Source organism: Protopterus annectens, chromosome 16.part0 (genome assembly GCF_019279795.1).
Source record: "Protopterus annectens isolate FY-2018-M chromosome 16.part0, PAN1.0, whole genome shotgun sequence".
Classification (NCBI taxonomy): domain Eukaryota; kingdom Metazoa; phylum Chordata; order Ceratodontiformes; family Protopteridae; genus Protopterus; species Protopterus annectens.
The window spans coordinates 532,821,747-532,834,683 of NC_056750.1; positions in this window are offsets into that span (position 1 = coordinate 532,821,747).

A 12,937-nucleotide genomic window follows, 5' to 3' on the forward strand; every position below is an offset into this window, starting at 1 on the left:
AAATTGTGTGCTTAATTACAAAACTCACATGTCATTAAGGTAATGGCAAATTGTAGTTTCATTTTAACTACAAGTAATTGAAGTGCATGTAAATATTTCTAATAAATAGCAGAAGGAAAACTAGCTGAACAAAGTGATAATTATACAGCTTCAGTGCAACATTAAGTCATACAATGTGACTATATAATTAAACCTAGGGATTCTAAATGAACCAATAAAAAAGTCACTGAATTTCTGAGAGTACTGACATATTAACTTGAATACAATGTTATACCAATGTTCATTTCTTATTCAGATCAAGGACTATGTATGTTTATGTACAAGCAGCAATTTAAATTAGTATGCTATAAATGTATTCCTTTTAATTGCATGACCGAGTGGTTATTTTGAGTGAAATTAGCACTATTAGACATTAAACCTGACTTCATTCAGGTGCATTCTAGCAGACCAGTTTGCTTTTAATAAACAAAGATAAGAGAAATCACAGACACATACACACACACATATTATATATTTATATATATATATATATATATATATATATATATATATATATATATATTTATATGAGAGTGCTTAAAATAACCAAACCTCCTAATGTTGACCTCTATTTTATTAACACACTTTGGTCACTAAAACATATGGTTGACAAGTGGCAAGATCGATAATTCCTGGGGTTTGGGAATATGCCCTTTCATAGATCCATAGATTGTTACTAAGCTAATGACCCATGGGTCCTTTCCAAGCCTAGCCAACTTTTCCCAAAAGAATAATGATGTCCTTTATCCAAATAGGACACTGAGGGCCAGGCATTTATAAACTACCGCTGTATATAATGGACATGGCTGCCAGGCTCAGTGTAAATTTCCTATTCCCCATCCACTGGTCTAGGTTGCACTTAAAGAGGGTAATAAATTAACTCAACTTCACATAAATGGGAAGCTTGTTCTACAAGATGGTCATTTTTTGGGACACATATCTGTCTCTCCAGCATGTTCTGTTTATGTGACAGACAAAATTCAAGTCTCTAGACCTTGTATTTCTGGTACTATTTGACTTATGAATATGCAGGAGATTCATAAGTGTGAGGTTTGTGGATGCCTTGTAAGTTAGGCATAGATCACCCTTCTGCAATCTATAGGAGACTGAGTTGAAGCAAAAGGCTTTAAGCACTCTACATTAGGCAAGTTTGTTCCACCTTATATTCTTTGTGGCACTAGCTGCTGTATATGCCTGGTCAGGTACATACCAAAGTGAGCACCGTACTCTATGAATGGTTTGATAAGGGCATCTTACAGTGGGAGAATGACCTTTTTTTACCTAGATCCCATGCCTTTACTTATAAGATGTGCAAGATAAAAAGATTTCCTTACCACTGTGACCATGAGGTGGTTAAAGTTATGGCTACAGTCTATGTGCGTACCCATATCCCTGACCACTGGGTCGAATCTTAGGGATGCATTATCAACATAGCAATTAGCCAGGATGGCTGACTTCCCAAAGAGTACAATTATGCATTTCTTAGCATTGAATTTAAGACTATGGCTTTGTCACCATTTGGTAGTCAAAGATAGGGTTTCTTGAAGAATGCTAGTGTCTGCAGGGGAATCAATGATAACCCCCCCAGCTTGCAATCATCTTCAAACTTAGTCAGCCATAAATCTTCAGCATTTGCTTCCATTTCAGAGAAATAGATATCAAAAAGGAGCAGGCCCAGTACAGAGCCTTAGGGGACTCCTCTAGTGTCTGGCCTCTTGGTGGAGGTGGCCTCATATGTTTTGACATCCTGGGACTTATCAGTGAGCCATTTGGCTATCCAACAAGTGATAAAGGGTTTTTTACCTAAATTAGTGAGCTTGTCTGCAATGGCCGAATGAAAATGTATAAAAAGCCTTGCCAGGTTGAGGTAAGCTGTGTACACAATCTTGCCTTCATCCAGTGCTTTGGTAACACCCTCAAAGAAGTCCACCAGATTTAATAGGCATGAATTTCCTTTAACAAAGCCAAATTGTGATAGGTCTAGTGTTTGCAACTTACCTGTATCCTTATTTATCATGTCTATGATGATTGTTTCCATGGCCTTACATATGAGGCCAGTCAGACTTATGGGCCTCTAGTTACCTGGATCAGTGGTTGGACTTCCTTTGTGCAGGAGAATGGCTGTAGCCATCTTCATTTCCTTGGCCACTAAACCTGACTGTAGGCTCCAGCTGAAAAGTGATTCAAGTGGACCAGAGTGGTTATGTTTCATGCTATTTATTAAGCATCCCAGGATGTTATCAAGACCCACTGATGCAGTGCTTATTGGCCTTGCAAAGTGTATTGATGACCTGTTCCCTAGTAATGGTTTGGGGGATTGTGGTATGTGGTTTTACCTTTGGACAACTGGGGGGGTAGTGGGGGAGTAAATTGAGGTGAGCCTGTAAGCCAAAAGGTTGGCAATGGCCTCTTTTTTTTTTTTTTTTTTTTTTTTAATTTGAAATATAAAATAAAGAACAACCAGCACAGGCCCAAATCCAACCAAATTCCAATATACTGTTTATTAATGACAAAAACCTATCCCATCCAAAAAATGGTTCAAGACAAAAAACAAACCAGTTATGGCACTCAAGCCTTCATCAGTGAATAATATCATATGACTTAATACCACTCAAATAGTAAAATAAACCTAACTAGCTCAACTGTTATTGGTCCATCATAAATGTTCATGAAGAGCAGGTGGGAACAAAGCCCCCAGTTTAATAATCCAAGAATTTCCTTTTTTGTTCAATATGTTATGCCAACCTGCTTTATTAATTTTATTATCTTGAATTTTGTCAATAATAGTAAACAAATATTGGGCTGTAGGATGTCTTTTGCAATGTTTAAATAATACATTAGATATATTCTTATTTTTGATGTCACTCATATGCTCAGAAATACATGTCCTAAATGGTTGTGGCATCTGTCCTATATAGAACACAGAACATGTATGTACATGTTATAAGATATATAACCCAATCTGAACGGCAGTTACAAAATATATGAATATCAAAAACATGGGAAGTATTACTAGTACTGAGAAGGTAAAATATGACATGCATATAGCTTGCGATACTGGCAGTAAGAAAAACTAGTATAAATAGTTAAACATGCAATACAAAAGACAAGCATTACATTGTTAGTTATTAAGAATATTTTAGCTTAACAGCAGTATTTTTGGGGTCAGTTAAATATGTACCTTACAGGACTAAGTGACTGTATCACAAATATTGAAGAAATACAAAGGAATGATTTTATTTATTTATTCTGGCATTTGTTGACCAGGAATGTCCAAGTGAGCAGGAGTCCTTTTTCAGCAGAGGCCAAGGGAAAAAGCTCCACAGATAAACAGTGATGATGCAAATAATAAACACAATTATTCAAAGATACAAAACTTTAAAAATAGTGATAAATGAAAATACAGACGTAATGGTGCATGCAAACAGCAATGTATATAACTAAGGTACATTATAAGTTGTCAGCAGGCAATATTTATACAAACAAAGTAAGTTATAGAGAAAGGTAAAATAAAACAGGTAATTAAGTAGTATAGAGAAGTTCTTAGTCAGAAAAAAGAGAGAGTAAGGGTAAGGGAAATAAAAAAAAATAATAGTAAAGAGAGAAGAGAGTTAGGTTGGGTTTAGGCAGGGACAGATCCAGGAGTTCCGTAAATGTTCTAATGAATGATGAATGCTTAAGTTCTGTTGCTTGCTCCAAAATAAGAACTCACATGCTGGCAAATAAACCAAAGAAAACTAAATAAAAAAACTCACTGGGATCAGATAGCTATATTGCTGCCAATTTTATGTGACATATACAGTGAGCTATTGAGGGTACTAACTGTTCCAGCCATATGGTAGAAGCTGAATGCCTTCTGATAAGATACACTGATGAAGCCACCCTAGAAGATGCATCAGAAGTATCATTGCTGCATTGATGGAAGGGTGAGCAACCTGTGAAACAGAACCCAATAAGGAAATGGCAAAGGACTTAGCTTCAGAGGAAGGCATGTCTGGACATCTTTCCCATTGGAAACAATGATGTCCCCAAAATACAGCTCCAATAACAGGGTAGTCATGGAATAGAGTATCATCCTCATCTGATCTGAAGGCAAGAGGGGAATGGATTCAGGAAGAGTACACAAGGGACTCTTCTCCAGAATCCAGCTCTTCGTCCTCATCAGAAGCCCTATATTTCTTACAAGGAATGGAGGTGAAAGCAAAAAGGTGAAGGCAGAGACAAACCTGATTTGCTTTTAACTCTATGAGGGCCCTAATTGACTCTAAGTGAAATCCTGCCACTCTTTATGGGGGTCCTTTGCAAAAGGGACCACATGGCTGATCTTTTGCCTTTTCTTAAGAGGAGCCTCAGCTCTAACAAGCTTAGGAAGTGGTGACCCTACCTAAACTCAATAAGGGAATCAGGGACTTCCTCCCTTATTAGGATCAGGTGAATCCTCCTAGGGCCTTTGGCTTTGATAAACCACAATTCCCTCCTACTCATCTGCAGCAGACATAGGCTAAGCCTGAATGGACATGTGAACTGCAAGCTCCATGTTGGCCTCAAATGTGGTTTTGTCAGAGCGAGCAGGTGTCGGAACTGGATGGTCCTCAGGTTCTACATCCAATGCTACAAAGACATCTGGCAGAGGCTGGACAGTAGAAGTCTAAATGAGAAGTTATGTACCTACCATAACGTTCCATGTTAGTTGTCTTCTCTTGCCTTCTTTCTTGCTGGATGGGTTCGGAGCCGAACCTCGGCTCCAACTCGGCCTATACTAAAGCTCGAGAGCTGATTTTACTGGCTCGAGGCAACCCTATATCCAATGATGCTAGGCAGTAACTACCCAGATCTCGTTTGGTAGCTAAGAAACCATAGCCAATTTAGACTCCCCTCTGAGGTGGAGGAGGAGAAAAAAGAACTCCCCAAATATCACTACCTGAAGCTGTATCTACCCCAGGACCAACTGTCTGAGCTAGGAAAAGAGCAAGATAAGGTCCCCTATAACGAGGAAAAAAAACCTCTCTGTCTGTCCAGGCTAGGGGGATGGTGGGCGGGACGCAAGAAAGAAGGCGAGAGAAGACAACTAACATGGAACGTTATGGTAGGTACATAACTTCTCAATGTTAAGTTGTCAATCTCACCTTCATTCTTGCTGGATGGGACCGCGTCCCTAGCACCTTCATCCTGGGTGGCTCATTGGAACAGACTCTTGAGAACGGTGGAAACAAAACTTGCCCTGTTTCTGGAGACCATGTCCAATTTGTAATGTGTAACGAAGGTATGAGAGGCTCTTGTGGCAGCCGCACAGATAGTGTCTATTGGTAATCTAGCTTGAAAGGCCGTAGATGTAGCCAATGCCCTGGTCGAATGGGCTCTTGGCCTAGAAGGCAATTCTTGACCTCTGAGTTGATAAATACAGGTAATCACAGAAGACAGCCACCTAGACAGAGTTACTTTAGAAACCAGAAGACCTTTTTTACTCTCAAAGATAAAAAGAGTTGGTCAGATTTCCTGAATTGTTTTGTTCTGTCCAGATAGAAGCAGAGCTGACGATGAACGTCCAGACAATGTAGTTTTTGCTCTGCCATGTTTGAATAATTAGGAAAGAAAAGTGGAAGATCAATAGATTGATTTAAATTTGTCCGAAAAGCCACCTTGGGTAAAAAAGATGGGTTAGTTCTTAGAGAAACCCTGTCTTTGTGGAACACTAAATAAGGAGGACGAATGCAGAGGGCATGAAGTTCAGATACTCTCCTAGCAGACGTAATGGCGACTAGGAATAGTGTCTTCCAGGAAAGTAACTTCAAGGAACAGGAGGCCACAGGTTCAAAGGCAGGGAGAATCAATGATGCTAAAACTAAGTTTAAATCCCACTGTGGTGGGGGGTCTTTGATCGGAGGTCTGAGTAAAAAGATGCCTCTGAGGAATGCCTTGCAAAGCTTATGGGACATGATGTTGGAGTCCGACAAGCCTATGTGAAAACTTGAGATGGCTGCTAGCTGCACTTTTACTGTGGAGGTAGAAGATCCTGAGTGAAAGATTTCGGCTAGGAAATCCAAGACCGAGTGTATTGGAGCAGTGAAGGGATCTATGTTCCTAGCCTTTGCCCAAAAGGAAAAGCGTTGCCATTTACTAGCATAGATCCTTCTGGTGGAAGACTTAAGGGAAGCTACGATAATATCGCGGACAGAATTTGAAATCATTGGAAGCCTGGCTAGGGATGGAAGTGGAACAACCAAGCTGTGAGGTTGAGAGATTGGAGGGATTGGTGCAGCTGCCCTGATTGATGGGCCAAAAGATCTGGCATTGGATCCAGATGCCAAGGCTGCTCCAAAAGATAGCGATGCAGGAAAGGGAACCATATCTGTCGAGGCCAATAAGGGGCAATGAGGATCATCTTGGCCCTCAAGGCGGTAGCTTTCTGAATTGTTTGTGTGATTAACGGAAAGGGGGGAAAAGTGTAAAGAAGTTCCCAAGACCAATCGTGGACTAGAGCGTCTCTGGGGGGATGACCTGGAAGGGGGAAGAAAGTGAAGTAGTTGAGGCACTTGCTGTTTTGTGGTGTTGCAAAAAGATCGCAGCAAGGAAACCCCCACTTCCGAAAAATTTTGTCCATCACCGATTGCTTGAGAGACCACTCGTCAGGCATGAAAACAGCTCAGCTCAGCCTGTCCACTATAACGTTGGACTTCCCGGGGATGTGCGTTGCTATCAGAAACCGCTGAGAAGAGATCGCCCATTGCCAGAGTCTGAGTGCTTCTTGACACAGGGGATATGACCTGGTTCCGCCCTGCTTGTTGATATACCATACTACGGACATATTGTCCGTCTGAATTGCAATCGTCCCCAGGGGAAGAGAGTCTTGAAGGGCTTGCAACGTCAAAATCACTGCTCTCATCTCCAGGATGTTTATGTGCAAGTGGCATTCGAAGGGTTGCCATGTGCCATGGACTGTCCTGCCCTGAAAATGCCACCCCCCCCAATCAGGGAGGCATCCATTGTGACTGTGGCGACCGGGGGGGGGGGAGTAAAAGGTCTGCCTTGATGGACTTGAGGGGATGCCATCCACCAAGATAGATGTTTTCTGCAAGATAGAATTATCAGGATCATGTGAGTCATAGGGAGCTGTTGGAAGGACCACTGGGAGAAAAGCATCCATTGAAGAAGCCGCATGTAAAAGCGGGCAAGGGGAAGAAGCGTGATGGCTGCCGCCATGAGACCTAATACCTTCAGAACATACCTGGCCTGAACTTTGTTGTTCTGAAGAAGGACATGAACATGACTTTGAATATCTAAGACCCTCTGCTCTGTTAACTTTGCTGAGAGCTGAACAGTGTCCAAGGTGGCACCTATGAAGGTAATAGACTGACAAGGCGAAAAGGCAGACTTTTCGAAATTTAGAGAGATACCTAGCTTTTTGCAAATGTGGATGGTGTAGTCTCTGGCTAGAAGAAGTTGACGCCTGGTGGTGGCAGTGAGGAGCCAGCCGTCTAGATATGGAAACACCTGGAATCTTTGACGTCTCAGGTGAGCTGTAACCACTGCCATACATTTGGTGAACACTCGGGGGGCTGTAGTGAGACCAAAGGGCAGGGCTCAGAACTGGTAGTGACTGGCTCCCAGCCTGAAGCAGAGAAACCTTCTGGAGCACCTGTGCATTTTGATGTGATAGTACGCATCCTGAAGATCCAATGAGCACATCCAATTGTCCTTGCCCAGAAGGGGTAAAATGGACTATAGCGTGATCATCCGGAACCTCGTTCTTTTTACAAATTTGTTTAGATTGCTGAGATCCAGTATTGGTCTCCAGTCCCCTGTTTTTTTTGGTGCCAAAAAGAACTTTGAGTAAACTCCTGATCCTAGCTGGTCTGCTGGGACTGGCTGGATGGCTCTCTTTTTTAACAGCTTTGATATTTCTAGTGCTGCTTGTTCCCTTAGACTGGGTGGAACGTCTGGAAGAGACCCCATTTGAAACGTTGGGGTTTGGATAAAGGGGATTTTGTAACCCTCGGATATGATTGACTGCACCCATTTGTCTTGAGAGAGGGAGAGCCAGGCTTGTGGGTGCAGCGATAATCTTCCCCGACTGCCTCCGAAGGTGGACAGTTGGGCAACACCTCAGGGATGTTGGAAGGGCTTGTCAGAGACGGTTTCTCTGCTACCCTGGTTCTGCGGACCCCCTGTGCCCCTTGGTCGGCGTCTGTTGTTGTTCCCCCCTCTGCCTCTAGGGGTGAACTGACCTCTTGCATCAGGCGTGACTCCTTGTGATTTACGGAACCACATTTTTCCACTCTTTTGACCCTTAGGATATGGTCTGGATGGGGTAGAAAAACGGACTCCTATGGCAGAAAGAGTCTTGCCATCTTGTTCGCATCTGGTCAAGGTATCTTTCACTTGAGGTCCAAACAAAGCTGAACCATCAAAGGGGGAGTTAGTGAAAGATGCCTTGAAGGGGTCTGCGAAGTTACAAAGCCGCATCCAGGTGTGACGCCTCAAAGCTACACCTGTGCCTGCGGCCCTACTCACTCCATCGGTTGCATATGAAATAAGACGCATGGAGGAGTTGACGATGGAATTCAGGGTTCCTAGCTGTGAGTTAATCTTTTCCTGAGACCCAGCAGCTGATGGATCCTGTAAGACTTCACCCAGTTCTCTAAGAATGTCTCTTTGAAGACGAGTGAAGTGGCATAAGTAGTTCAGCGACCGCATGGCAAAGGTCGCTGACGAGAACATCCGCTTGCCGTACCTATCCATTGTCCTAGATTCCTTATTAGGCAGATGGATAGGTACTGAAGGATCAGCCAGTTCCTTCTTAGTGGCCGCCGCCACCACCATGGCATCAACTGGGACACCTTTAGATAAAAATTGCTTATCAGAAGGGGCTGTTATAAATTTAGAAGGCCTCCGTGGGGTGGGTTCCAACAAGTCAGGGGCCATCCACGCCTTCTGTGCCACCACTTCCATAAGGGGGTCGAAGGGCGGAGACACCCAGGAGGTGGAGGGTCGAAAACCAAAAGCCTCCAGGTAAACCGACTCGTCCTCGGAAGGATTAAGGGAAGATCAGTTCCCCCTCTGTTTAAGGATTTCAAGGATGTCAGAGAAAGAGACATCCTCAGAGGGGGACCTTGGGGATCCTTCCGACTCATCCAAGTCGGTATCAGATGTGACGGACTCAGGGGAGTCCACATGCTTCCTCTTACATGTCCTCTTATGCGGGGGTTCACCTGACAGATCAGGGGAAACCTCGGAAGAGGAAGAAATTCCCAATGGGGAAACCTGAGGCATTGGATCTCGATGGCTGGGGGCGAGAGAGAGTGGGAAGAGACATCAGCAGGCACTACAGTGGGAGGAGCTGATGGAGCTGACCGTAGAGCAGGCACTGGGGCCAACATGCTCCTCATGACCTCGAAGGCACCCCTGTCAGGCAGGCCAGAGAGCTCCCGCTCCAAAGAGCTAGGAACCCCAGCCGGCACCGACAGGGACGGCTCCGAAGCCGATGTCGGGGCCGAACTCACCAATGCCGATTCTCCGAGAGGGAGAACGGGGTCGGACAAGGGTCTGATGCCACTCGGCACCTCGGAGCTGGTGAGAGAGTCCAAGCGCTCGGATCCCTCCAAGGATGGCACCATGGATGAGATCGGAGCAGATGACGGAGCCAAAGGGGGAGGTATCGGTTATGACATCAAAATGGTCACGGCTCCGAGGAGCTCCGGCTCTGAACTCTGGAGTAGAGTTGAAGGAGGAATAGTAGGTTATATGGACGTAGCCGCTGTCTGATGAGACGGGCTGTGAAGCATTTGGGCCAGTGCCTGAGACTTTAGTAGTCTACTTACCACCCTCTCAAGGTCATGATCGGAAAGCCTGGAAGACCGAGAGGAATGGCTTTGATGGCTCTGCTCTGAGAGTAACGGTGACCTCGGAGCCGAGTGTACAGACTCCAGGGATGGATATCTGGACCTCTTGCGTGTGGAGGGCATCAAGATTGATGGAGCCAATGGAGCCGTAGACACGTTGGCCCCAGCCGGAGCCGACACCAAAAACAGAGTCTTAGAGGTATCGGCTCCGGCTGGAGCCGATGCAGGTAGCTGCGATATAGAAGTATCTGCTCCAGCCGGAGCCGATAATGTCGCAGAAAATGAGCCACCATCCGAAGGCTTAGAGCTCGGAGCCGACGGTTTAGGTGGTTTCAAAGGCTTCCCCGGCACGGACTTAGCCGGGCAACCTTCGGGCTTTAATAAGCCCCTTAGAATCAATTTATTCCTGCGCTCCTGCAGGACTCTTGGACTGAATGCATGGTATACTGAGCAAGAGTCCTGCAGGTGCAGGGGTCCCAGGCAATATACACAAGAAGTGTGACCGTCTGTCAGAGACATCTTCTGACAGCACGAGTCACACTTCTTGTAGCCTGAGACCTTTGTCTCCTTTGACATAGTATTCGAAAGAAACCCAACAACAAAAGGGAGAAAACACACACACACACACACACACACACACACACACACACACACACACACACACACTCCAACAAATAGGGACACTGTGGGAACACACACACAGCTAAAAATCCCAGGAAGGGAAATAAGAATAAAACGGAAGGGCCTAAGGCCTAACCTAGGGAGTGAGAGTATGACAGGAATAAGGGATAAAAAATAGGATCTAAACTTAAGATTGACCAAAAACTAGTCTATAAGAGATTAAAGGTATACTAGAGGAAAAACTAAGGTGAAAAACTAAGATTTTCGTGAAGAAAAAATCACTAACCTGTGAGCTGGTAAAAAGAGCAACCTCGCTAGCGTAAGCGGCAAACGAGATCTGGGTAGTTACCGCCTAGCATCATGGGATATAGGGTTGCCTCGAGCCAGTAAAATCAGCTCTCGAGCTTTAGTATAGGCCGAGTCGGAGCCGAGGTTCGGCTCCGAACCCATCCAGCAAGAATGAAGGCGAGATTGACAACTTAACATCACATATTTTTGGACTTCTTTTTGTTAAGGGGCTGGATGTTCAGGCTAGTGGAATCATAAGTGATGGTTCCCTGACTTAATTTCAGATGTTGGTTTTCCAAACACACTGAAAGAGGACAAACAGCCGCATAAGGTCTTGTGTACAAAGGCCAGGCAAATATAACACTGAGTGAGATAATGGTTGGTGCTTAAACAGAAAAGGCACAGTTCAGGTCTGTCTTTATGGAGAATCTATCACCCACACTCACATCTCCCCTTTCTGGATAACATGTAAAACAAGTAATCAAAAGAAGAGAAATAGAAGGAAGGGTCCCCAACAGGGTACTTATCTGCCTTTTGCTTAGCAGCTAAAATAACATGATGAACAACTTGCAGACCAAATACAAAAAACAACATTCACACTGGTAGCAAAGAAGTTCAGAGGGTTTGGCTCTTGTACATCACTTATGTACTTTACGCCTCGGATGTAGGACATATATCTGACATACTAAGCATGGAAGGGCAAAAGACTTTGGTATACTGGCCAGCATCACTCTCAGCTGTACAGATTTCCTCAGTATGCCCAGATTTTTGCCTCTTATTTTGGTCTGTTTCTCATAAAATGGTGGTTTTCTGGCAAATCAATGGCAAGTTATTGAAGGTTGAAGTCAGAAAATAATGACAGACATTTCAGTTTCAGACTTCATACCTTTCAGAAAATTCATGCTTATGCAAAACATGTTATTCTATCAACTTTCTAAGTCTGTAAGAACAATATTTAAAAAGTGTCCCTATTTTTGGACCTTTTCCCCCCACATTACTTCTAGCTTAGTCTTAATTTATTGCTCTAAGAGGTTGACAGGTATGCTGGCCAGATATATAGCTATCCTCAGCAGGATATCCCTTATGTAAGAATACTGCAGTAGTGACTAGGGTGTTATTAGATGTCCTTCTTTAACACCCACTCATCTGAATTTCCATTGCAATATAAAAAGGACCTGTTAGCATGATAGATATCTGTTACTGAGAATGCCTCTTTTATGGAATTCATTCCCCCTTGATGTAAAGCAAAGTATTTCCTAGACTCTTTTTAAGCACAATAGTTGGATAACTGGATGGGCAATCATAAGTACACCTTCAATTTGGCCTTTCAAGCCCTCGTGGAAAGAGGATATATCTAGGTCAAAAGTAATTCATCCTTTTTGGAGTAATCTGGCACCTCAAATCCTTATAGAAAGGGATAGTATCTAGTAACTCATACTGAGAGAGGTCTGGTATTAATTTCATGTCTTGGTAAATTCAATGTGTGATGATGTGGCTAGGCTACAAATGGTCCACATCAGCAGCAGCCTGCGAGCCTATGAACAGATGTTAAAGTCCGTAGGACTGTTAGTGTAACATCTGTTTTAAGAAAAAGCTTTGAGATATGCATTCTTGACTTACTGCATGAGCATAAAGCACTGGATTCAGGTACTTTTATTTCACAATATGGCTTTATCAGTGTCAGATCTACATTAACTAGTCCTGTATAATTCTACAATACTGTGACAATAACGACTCACATGGGCCTGACAGTGGCAGTTGTCTACTTAGACTTGGCCAGAATGTTTGGTTTCTTACCCTATTCTTCAATTCACTTGTCACTGAAAAATATTATAATAAATCCACATATTGTCAACTGGATTATAAACTGGTTAAAAGGGAGAAGGCATTGAGTTCTAATTAAAGGCTCATACTTCGAGAAATATACTGAAAGCTGGAGTAGCTCAGGGTTTGATTAGTGTTTGCAAACATACCCAGATCTAAATGCTGCATAAGAAAATATACTGATGATTGTAAAGTTCGGGGTGTCATTGAATCAAATGACTAAACTAAACCTTAACATGTTGATATTTCAGTGGATATTGATTTAAAATTTAGTTTGGATAAGTGTAAGGTTATGATTTTTTGTGCCAAGGGAGGCTAATACTTAC